General features: G+C 35.7%; 1 non-coding gene across 1 annotated transcript; it reads right to left on the bottom strand.

The window, feature by feature from the left end:
* Window positions 1-6,239: 6,239 nt before the first annotated feature.
* On the bottom strand, window positions 6,240-6,344 carry LOC112395935 (U6 spliceosomal RNA). Its single transcript, XR_003002469.1, has one exon. It is a non-coding gene; the product is annotated as a U6 spliceosomal RNA (small nuclear RNA).
* Window positions 6,345-9,383: the final 3,039 nt, after the last annotated feature.

The raw sequence follows: 9,383 nt of genomic DNA, 5'->3' as shown, positions 1-9,383 counted from the left end.
TTTTTTTGTATTCATTCAGCCAAGTCTATGTTTTGGTTGGAGCATTTAATCCATTTACATTTAAGGTAATTATTGATATGTATGTTCCTATTACCATTTTCTTAATTCTTTTGGGTTTGTTTTTGCAGGTCTTTTCTTTCTCTTGTGTTTCCTGACTAGAGAAGTTCCTTTAGCATTTGTTGTAAAGCTGGTTTGGTGATGCTGAATTCTCTTAGCTTTTGCTTGTCTGTAAAGGTTTTAATTTCTCTGTCAAATCTGAATGAGATCCTTCCTGTGTAGAGTAATCTTGGTTGTAGGTTTTTCCCTTTCATCACTTTAAATATGTCTGCCACACCCTTCTGGCTTGCACTGTTTCTGCTGAAAGATCAGCTGTTAACTCTATGTGGATTCCATTGTATGTTATTAGTTGCTTTTCCCTTGCTGCTTTTAATATTTTTTCTTTGTATTTAATTTTTGATAGTTTGATTAATATGTGTCTTGGTGTGTTTCTCCTTAGATTTATCCTGTACCAGACTCTCTGTGCTACCTGGACTTTATCGATTATTTCGTTTCCCATAATAGCAAAGTTTTCAACTATAATCTCTTGAAATATTTTCTCAGTCCCTTTCTTTTTCTCTTCTTCTTCTGGGACCCCTATAATTCGAATTTTGGTGCATTTAATGTTGGCCCAGAGGTCTCTGAGACTGTCCTCAATTCTTTTCATTCTTTTTTCTTTATTCTGCTCTGTGGTAGTTATTTCCACTATTTTATCTTCCAGGTCACTTATCCTTTCTTCTGCCTCAGTTATTCTGCTATTGATTCTTTCTGGAGACTTTTTAGTTTCATTTACTGTGTTGTTCATCATTGTTTGTTTGCTCGTTAGTTCTTCTAAGTCCTTGTTAAACGTTTCTTTTATTTTCTCCATTCTATTTCCAAGATTTTGGATCATCTTTTCTCTCATTACTCTGAATTCTTCTTCAGGTAGACTGCCTATTTCCTCTTCATTTGTTTCATCTGATGGGTTTTTAACTTGCTCCTTCTTCTGCTGTGTGTTTCTATGTCTTCTCATTTTACTTAACTTACTGTGTTTGGGGTCTCCTTTTCACAGGCTGTAGGTTTCGTAGTTCCCATTGTTTTTGGTATCTGCCCCCAGTGGGTAAGGTTATTTCAGTGGGTTATGTAGGCTTCCTGTTGGAGGGGACAGGTGGCTGTGTTCTGATTGATGTGGCTGGATCTTGTCTTTCTGGTGGGCAGGACCACGTCTGGTGGTGTGTTTTGGGGTGTCTGTGAATTATGATTTTAGGCAGCCTTTCTACTATTGGGTTGTGTTGTGTTCCTGTCTTGCTAGTTATTTGGCTTGCGGTGTCCAGCACTGGAGCTTGCTGGTCGTTGAGTGGAGCTGAGTCTTAGCATTGAGATGGAGATCTCTGGGAGATCTCTTGCTGACTGATGTAATGAGGAGCCAGGAGGTTTCTGGTGGACCAATGTCCTGAACTCAGCTCTGCTACCTCAGACACTCTGGCCTGACACCTGATGGGGGCACCAAGACCCTGTCAGCCACATGGCTCAGAATAAGAAGGAGAATGAATGAATGAACAAATGAAAGAAAGAAAGAAAGAAGGAGAGAAAGAAAAGAAAGAAAGGATGGAAGGAAGAAAGAGAGAAAGAAAATAAAATGAATAAAATTATTAAAATAAAATAATTAATATTATTAAAATATAAATATAAAAAATAATTTAAAAAAAGGAAGAGAGCCACCAAAGCAATAAGCAAATCCACCAATTATAACAAGCCCTAAAAACTATACAAAAAAACCCCAGACAGACGGAACCTTAGGACAAGTGGTAAAAGCAAAGATATACAGACAAAATCATGCAAAGGAGCATACACATACACACTGAGAAAAAGAGAAAATGGGAAAAAAATGTATATATATATATATTTTAAATGTAGAGAGCAACAAAATCATTAAACAAATCTACCAATGATAATAAGCTCTAAATACTAAACTAAGATAAACGTATAAATCAGAAACTTGTCAGTCGCATACAGCATACCCCAAGTCTACAGTTGCTCCCGAAGTCCACCACCTCAACTTTGGGATAGTGCATTGTCTATTCAGGTATTCCACAGATCCAGGGTACATCAAGTTGATTGTGGAGAATTAATCCGCTGCTCCTGAGGCTGCTGGAAGAGATTTCCCTTTCTCTTCTATGTTCGCACAGCTCCTGGGGTTCAGCTTTGGATTTGGCCCAGCCTCTGTGTTTAGGTCTCTTGAGGGCATCTGTTCTTTGCTCAGGCAGAGTGGGGTTAAAGGAGTAGCTTTTTAGGGGGCTCTGGCTCACTCAGGCCAGTGGAAGGAAGAGGTATGGAATGCGGGGCGAGCCTGCAGCGGCAGAGGCCAGCGTAACGTTGCAACAGCCTGAGTCGTGCTGTGCGTTCTTCTGGGGAAGTTTTCCCTGGATCACGGGACCCTGGCAGTTGTGGGCTGCACAGGCTCCCGGGAGGGGAGGTGTGGATAGTGACCTGTGCTTGCACACAGGCTTCTTGGTGGCTGCAGTAGCAGCATTAGCGTTTCATGCCTGTCTCTGGTGTACGAGCTGATAGCCGTGGCTCACACCTGTCTCTGGAGCTCGTTTAGGTGGTGCTCTGAACCCCCTCTCCTCATGCACCCCAAAACAATGGTCACTTGCCTCTTAGGCAGTTCCAGACTTTTTCCTGGACTCCCTCCAGACTAGCTGTGGTGCACTAGCCCCCTTCAGGCTGTGTTCACCCAGCCAACCCCAGTCCTCTCCCTGGGGTCTGACCTCTGAAGCCCGAGCCTCAGCTCTCAGACCCCACCCGCCACCTCGGGTGATCTATCAAGCCTCTCAGGCTGGTGAGTGCTGACTGGCACTTATCCTCTGTGTGGGAATCTCTCTATTTTGCCCTCTGCATCCCTGTTGCTGCGCTCTCCTCCATGGCTCAGAAGCTTTCCCCCTGCCGAACCCCATCCCCACCAGTGAAGGGGCTTCCTAGTGTGTGGAAACTCTTCCTCTTTCACAGCTCCCTCCCAGAGATGCAGGTCCCATCCCTATTCTTCTGTCTCTGTTTTTCCTTTTTTCTTTTGCCCTGCCTAGGTATGTGGGGAATTTCTTTCCTTTTGGAAAGTCTGAGGTCTTCTTCCAGCGTTCACTAGGTGTTCTGTAGGAGTTGTTCCACATGTAGATGTATTTTTGATGAATTTGTGGGGAGGAAAGTGATCTCCACGTCTTACTCCTCCACCACTGAATCTTGAATGGCCCCATGTAATTCGCAAAAACCATGTGTATTAGTGCCCAGACTGGATTCCTATCTACTGAACTTCTGGTTGCTTTGCTTTCTTCAGCCTACACCTTCAACTTTCTTTGTAGGAATGTCCTTGGGCTGCCAAAGATGCTTTGCCCACAAGCACAGGGAGCAAAAAGGTAACTGGAAATTTATGTCCCTCCACTATAGCCCTTTGCCAATGACTGACTGGTATGGAATTGTGAAATTCCAGCTCCCTTGACTGAACTTGGGACAAATTCTGGGGTTTGATGTACACCCCAGAGTTTCTCTGAGGAATCAAGCTGAGACTGGGACTTTGTACTTTCCCCTCTCCCATGTGGATTTCTTCTGGGAGTACTTTCTTAGTAAATAACATGTAGCTGATTCTTCATCTCAGGGTGTGAGTCTAGGGAACCCAGCATAAGGCACGATGTTAACCACACTTCCAACTAATGACCCTTCCAGGAGGAAAACAACAAATAAAAAAACAAGTGAAACACAATACAGTGTAAACTTTACAAGTGTAAACACAATAAATAAAAACACATTTTGGTGTTTTATTGTAAACAAGGAAGTCTTAGAAAAGTCTTTGGTCTTACATGGAAAGGGCAAGGATTTATTAATGAAGTTTAAATAGGAATGTATGTTATTATACCTACTTACCTCCAGATTTTTCTCACCAGATTCAAAATCCTCCCATTATTCAGTCCTACATTTTAATACTAAACACAGACATTGTTTGTTGCTTACAGTTCAAGACCAGTATTTCCTAAAGCAGGATCTGTGAAATGCTAGTACTTGAGGCTAATTGTAGGTAGTATGTGAAAAGAAAAAATGTTGGGTAAATGATCCCAATATACAAAGCATTTGAGAAATGATAGTTTAAACAAAGTAAAACAGGCTATTTGATTTAGGGTATTTCAAACATTTAATATAATAATGCTCATTGGAAATGTTTGATAAAGGGCTAGCCTTTATTTAAGCCTTACTTACATATCTTATTCAATAATCAAACTCTTTTTCCTTATCTTTTCATAGCTTTATTGAGGTATAATTGACATATAATAAAATGTACATATGTATACACCCATAAAATCATTGCCACAATCAATTTACTTAACCTATCCATTACCCCCAAAAGTTTCCTTTTACCCCTTTATAATATATTCCTCCCAGCCCTTCTGCCCTGATTCTTCTTTCTGATACTATTGATTAATATGCATTTTCTGAAATTTTGTAAAAATAGAATCATATGGTAGATAATCTTTTGTGTTTGGCTTCTTTCACTCAGCATAATTGTTTAGAGACTCATCCATGTTTATGTGTGTATCAATAGTCCCTTCCTGTTTATTACTGTATAGTATTTCATTGTGTGGATATACCACAAATATTTACTCACATGTTGATGATCATTTGGGTACTTTCCAGTTTTAGGTTATTTTTAAAAAGCTGTTTTGTGTATAAGTTTTCTATGGACATTTACTTTCATGTCTCATGAATAGAGTGAAATAGATAGGTAACAGTAGGTGTGTATTTAATATTCTAAGAAACTGCCAAACTATTTTCCAAAATAATTGTAACCTTTTACAGGAGGAAAATGTGAGAGTTCTAATTGTCCTACAGCCTTGCAAATACTCGGTATCATCAGTCTGTTTAATTTTAGACATTATAGTAAGTGTATAGTGGTATATCACTGTGATCTTAATTTGCATGTATCTAGTGATGTACTATTCAACATCTTTCCATGTGCTCACTTGCCATTTATACGTCTTATTTCATAAAGTATATGCTCAAATCTTCTGCTGTTTTTTAATTTTACTTTTTGTTATCTTATTGAGTTTTAAGCGTTCTTTATATATCCTGGATGAAAGTCCTTTGTCAGATATATCATTTGAATATATTTCCTCTGTCTGTAGTTTGTCTTCTTATTCTCTGAAAAGTGTCTTTGGAAGAACACAAATCCTTAATTATGATAAAGTCCTATTCATCAATTTGTTTTTTTCATTGATTCTGCTTTTGGTGTTATAGCTAAGAAACCTTTGTCTAAACCAGTGGTTCTCAACCAAGGTCAATGTTCTACCCACAGGACATTTTGCAATGTTTGGAGAAACTTGATTGTCATAGTAGGAGGTGGGTAAGGTGAGACACTACTGGTATTTACTGGGTAGAGCCCAAGGATGGTACTAAATATCCTATGATGCACTGGAGAGCTCCCCTCCCCCTCCCCACAAAGAATTATACATTTCAGTAGTGAGAAAGTGGAGAAACTCTGGCCTAATTCTAAGTCATAAAGATCTTACATTTTCTTCTACAAATTTCATACTTTTAGTTTTTACATTTATATCTGTGATCCATTTTGAGTTATTCTTGTTTATCTTGAGAGGTATGGCTCATATTTTTGCACATGAATATCCAAGTTTTTGCGACACTACTAATTAAAATGACTATGCTTTCTTCACTGAATTATCTTTGCACATTTGTTGAAAATCAGTTGGCCATATGTGTGATGATCTATTTCTGAACTCTATTCTATTTCTTTGATCTATTTGGCTATCTGGACACAATGTCTTAATTACTGAAGGTTTACAGTAAGTCTTGAAATTAGGAGTTTACATTTCTCTTTTCAAAGTTGTTTAGCTATTTATCCCCAAGTAGTTCATATTTCTTAATGCTAATGTACATGGGTATTATTTATATTATTTATTGTGACAAAATATACATAACATAAAATTTACCATTTTAAGCATTTTCAAGTGTGCAAGTCAGTGTCATTAAAGTACATTCACATTGTGGTGCAACCATCACCACTCCAACTATAGAATGTTTTTTATCTTCCCAAACTGAAAATCTGTATCCATTAAACAATAACTTCTCCCTCCCTCCAGCCCCGAGAAACCACCATTTTACCTTCTGTCTCTATAGATTTGACTCCTCTAGGTACCTCATATAAATGGAATCAGAGTATTTGCCCTTACAAATAAAGATGCTTCAGGAATTCACATGTCATCCTTGTGCAGGGGCCATGCTAATCATCTCTGCATTGTTCCAATTTTATTGTATGTATTGATGAAGTAAGCATTATTTTTTATTTCAACTTCTGATTTTATTCATTTCTAGTATATAGAAATACCGTTCTTTTCATTTATTGATCTTCTTTCCTCTAACCTTGCTAAGCTTAACCAATCACACAGATAAAATTACAATTACAAGAATTTTATTTATTAAAGTGGAGACTGACATTTAGAAGGCTGAAGAACAGAGCATACTAGTAAATTTGACCCTATCTGAGCCTCCGAGTCACACCTAATTTGTAGGAGTCAGGGAATAGATTCACAGAAACAGCTTGTTGGGTGGAGCTGAGGAAAACATGGAGATTCGTAGATTCCACGTTGCCTCCTAGGGAGGAACACTACTTTATCTGTCTTTGCGCTGCCAATGTACACTTAAAGAGAATGTTTCTAAAAAGGAAAAACTCTCTGCTCCAAAACTATTTCTCTCTGCCAAAAGCCAAACATTTTCCAGCAAATTTAATGTTTAACATTAAAAAAAGAGATTTTACAATGTATCTAAATACTTATACTTGTCCTTAAAACTAAATGAATTGATCAGTAATAACAATATTGTTTAAGGTCCCAACTCTCTACTAGAGCTAATACATGTAAGTCTCTCTATAAAAGTGTAAGAAGAAAAGGGGGAAAAATCCAGAAATAAAAGCACTTAGCAACAAAAAGAATAGGACAAAATGAGAATTGAGAGCAAATGATGCTTTGTAAAAATAGTCATTACAAGAAGAGGATTCTTTTGCAGAAAAGTAGAATGCATGTTGCATTGGTAAATCTAAAGCAGGCTTTTATGAAAATGGAGTAATATCAAAATGAGGGAGTTCTTGCAAATGCAAATCATGATTGCAAGGCTTTTTTTTTTTTTTAAAGCAGTGAATAATCATTGAATAAGGCAGAAAAGCAAATTATTGAACCAAAAGAGAATCCTAGGAAATTCTCTGAACTCCAAGGAATAATATAAGACAAAGACATAGAAGTTAACAAGAAAAAAAAAGAAAGAGATGGGGAGGACTAATTTGGGAAATCTTATATATAGGAATCCATATGGAAAGAATAGAAAAAAGAAGAAATAATCAGAGAAGAATATTTTTTTTTAATGTCCAAGTATAAGACACAAATCTTTTCATAAAATAATTCACTAAGTATCTGGCAAATAAGTCATCACCTTGTAACATTTCTAAATTATAAGTGTAAGAAGAATTATTATATAATCATCCATGTTAAAGAATTGGGTTATCCATGAAGAAAAAATACTTGAAGACTAATTATCTACAAAATTAAATTCTAGAAGAAATGGGGCAATTTCAAACATGTATTGATTCAGAAAATGTATCATTCACATTCTCTTTATGAAAAAAAAAGTATGTATAAGAAAATAATTATGTCTGCATTTCCCTGAATAATACCTCACATACTTGTGGCCCAACTGGACAGTCTCTAATACAAAGTGCCTGTACAAAATGCTTACCATATTACTATTAGATTTTTTATTTTTTCATGTATAGATTCATAGAAGTTCTTTATATACCCTGAAAATGCTTTATATGTGTTGCAAATGTGGAATGTCTTTACATTGCTTTTATTGTATATTTTAATACACAGAAATTCTTTAAGGAAGTTGAATTTAGCAATTTTTGTCTTTTTGATTTCTTGTTTGTTTACCAGTTAAAAAACATTTCTTTTTGTGAGGTCGTGACAGTGTTCTCCTATATTGTCTCTTAAAATTGTATACATTTTCCTTTCATATTTAGATTTTTAACCACATGGAGTTTCTATTTCTGTATGGTATAAAGAAGAAATTTAATCACCCTCTTCTTTATTACATAGAGATAATCACTCATTCCAGCACAACAGGATAAATAGTCTTTTTCCACATTGACCCACTTATCTAAAATGTGTGTGTATGTGTGTGTGTTTGTGTGTCTATCTCTGAGGTCTGATTTGTGCTCCATTTGTTTGTGTATTTCTGCACCAATATCACACTCTCTTGGTTACTAGAGCTTTATCATAAAAATTCATACCTGGTAGGGCAAGTCCTCCCAATGTGTTCTTTAAAATTACCTTAGTTACTCTTGGTTCTTTTCACTATGTATAAACTTTAGGCTAAAATAATCAGTGTAAACACACACACACACAAATGGATTTTGATTAGAATTGCATTTCATCTATAGATCAATTTTGAGAGATTTTATATTTTTGATTATTGAATATTTCAAGCTATGAAATATCCCTCATTTCGTTTCTAAAATTTTTAATCAGATTAAAAATAATTTTCAAAGAAATTTTGCATAGGAATTTGTATGATAAATTCCTAGACAGCTTTCATTTTTATAATTTAAAATGGGGTTTATTTTTTAATATTTTAAACATTCATGTAAATGTGTATGTAATACTTTCATTTTTAAACTGTTATACTTAAATTCAGCAGTCTTAATAACTTGATAAATTATTAATAAGTTAACAAGTAATTTATTACTTATGTTCTATCAAATTGCCTTCATTCACAGGGATATGATTTGCAACTATTGGCAGGTTTTTGTTTGTTGACTTTTTGTTTCCAAACTGCATATAATTTTTTTCTTTGTCTCTCTGCACTGAAAACCCCAAATTGTAAAAAAGTTGTAATAACAGTAACATTTCTTGTTCAAAAAACTTTAAAGGGAATACTTTCAGCATTTCACTATAAAATATTGTGTTTACTGTATTTTATGTGGATAACCTTTATCAGATTAAAGAACAAAATAGTAAAACATTTCTTGCAAGTAACATCGAAGCCAAAAAAATAAAAATGACCAGTGAATCATGAACAATCCTGTTTCTGCCAGAGGAGAAAAAAAAAAAACACAAAACTATAGAGTTGCTATAGTTACTAAGTTTAAATAATAGATTATTGCTAAGCATTCTTATAGCTCTCATTAACTGGTTTTAAGGAATGGAGTTGGCATATCTCTAGAGGACATATCTGTTAAGGATAAGTTACAATCACTTGAATAGGATTTCCAGAAAATGCCTTGCCAAAGTCTCACAGAGATTGATTTATTTGTGCTTAAAGTC

The sequence above is a fragment of the Neophocaena asiaeorientalis genome, unplaced genomic scaffold, assembly GCF_003031525.2.
Source record: "Neophocaena asiaeorientalis asiaeorientalis breed wild unplaced genomic scaffold, Neophocaena_asiaeorientalis_V1.1 scaffold42, whole genome shotgun sequence".
NCBI classification, from domain to species: Eukaryota; Metazoa; Chordata; class Mammalia; order Artiodactyla; family Phocoenidae; genus Neophocaena; species Neophocaena asiaeorientalis.
Note: the sequence above shows the minus strand (reverse complement) of the source record. Positions and strands in the feature narration are given on the sequence as shown.